Here is a 2,020-nt window from a genome sequence, read left to right on the forward strand (position 1 = left end):
TCAGTATGGCAGAGGTCATTCATAGCGATCAGGGGAGGAATTTTGAATCCAAGCTGTTTGCGGCCCTGTGTGAACGGCTTGGCATGCAGAAAACACGCACAACACCATTGCATCCACAAAGCAATCCACTCCAGTTGTTCAGGAGCCCATTTCCCCAAACACCCCACAACCAGCCACTTCTCCTGGACTTTCCCCTGTGTCCCATGTCCCTACCCCCCATTTCCTGACGGGCCCAGATCCCCAGACTGTTGTGCGGCCAAAGAGGCAGAGGCGCCCGCCTGGGCACCTTAAAGACTTTGTTTGCCCCCTCATGGACGAGGATTCTTCTTTATAAGGGGGTGGGGGGGGCAGTGTGATGTTGCTGTAAATGTTGAAGGACATTTGTTAATGTCATGATGTTAAGCAATGTTCATTTTAGCAATAACTGGTTATAGCTGTTAGTCTTTGTTAACTTTAATTGTTCACTTTAAGGGGCGGGGATAGTCCAGCGCGGCGGGAGGACGGGCTAGAGAGAGAGTTGAGAGTTAGTTGGGAGAGTGAGAGCACAGAGCAGCGAGTGCTTTTCTTCCTTGTTTTCCTTCTGTTTCCTTCGGTGTACGGCGTGGGTTACGGCCATAACAGTAACCCTCCTTCAGTGCTTGAATAAAGTTACAGAGCGACTGAGAACGCCTGGTTCATTAGTAGCGTAACGCTACAGTACTTTCTGTTAGACTTGAGGGTTTTCATTCCCACCTTTTTGTTTTTCAGATATGTAACTGTCAGAGTCACCTCAACCATTCAACTAAACAGACTGTCAATAAATTCTCTACAAGTAAATGATTACTTAAAGTCTATAAATTTTAACTTTCAAATTGTAACTGGTTTCCTACAATCGTGTGTTTCGCTTTTGTTTATCAGAACATGTAAATGAGTCCAGCTCTGTTCAGTCTGATACTTGCAGCTCGTTTCTCTGAAAGTATCAGACATATTGAATTTATGATCCATATTGTTATATTTTATTATTATTACTTGGGTTTGTGCAAAAGCATGCCTTTAAATCAAATTTAAATTCCAAGTCAATTTTTTACTTTTAACAAGGGCTCACATTCTGTCCATTTTTGCTACTTTTTGGACTTTATAAACTTGGATACACTGTAACTCTAAACTTTGTATTTCAGATGCTGTCACATCCCACAACCTCATCATCTGGAGAGAAACGCCACTCAATTACACCAAAATGATGGACTTAAAGGCATCAGTGATTTTGAAAATACAGTAGGCTATTTCACTGGAACTTGGTCTTCGTTACATCCATCATATGTATATGTGTTCGTTCTGGTTCTCAAATCTGACTGGTTGAGAACCATGACATATTGTACTGGTATCGCTACAGGAACGCCCTTTCACAATTTTGTATCACTCCGCTTGTTCTAGCCGGGTCTATGTTTTAATTATTCACTGAGCTAATCGTAGAGTACGTTAGTTAAAGGGGTCATATGATGCGATTTCAAGTTTTCCTTTCTCTTTGGAGTGTTACAAGCTGATTGTGCATAGATAAGATCCCTGAAGTTGCAAAGACTAAAGTCTCAAAACCAAAGAGATATACTTTATCAAAGTTAAGACTCTGCCACGCCCCCCTAAAACGGCTCGTTCTAACACGCCCCCACATATCTACCTCACTATGTGGAAATATTTGCATAATGCGGCCCAAATGTGCACGCAAAGAAAGAAGGCGTGGTTTCAGTAACCGCAGTTAGTGTTGATGCAGCCATGTCAGGGAGACGCTGTGTGTTTCTAGGCGAAAGCAAAAGCACTTTATTTGGCCTTCCGAAAGTAGATGCATTTAGGAATCTTTAAGATTACTTACAACAGAACAGCAATGCATTTTATGGACGACCGTTTCGTGAACCTAGGAGAGGAGGTAATTCTGACTTTGCTATGACAATCTGGCGCTTCTGAATCAGCTACTGTTTTGTTATTAGTTTAAGTATTTGCTATTGACTGTTCAAATGCAGAGTTTTGCGCATCGTGTGTGTGTGTG

This window comes from Sinocyclocheilus anshuiensis, unplaced genomic scaffold (genome assembly GCF_001515605.1).
Source record: "Sinocyclocheilus anshuiensis isolate Anshui unplaced genomic scaffold, SAMN03320099.WGS_v1.1 scaffold1301, whole genome shotgun sequence".
Lineage (NCBI taxonomy): Eukaryota > Metazoa > Chordata > Actinopteri > Cypriniformes > Cyprinidae > Sinocyclocheilus > Sinocyclocheilus anshuiensis.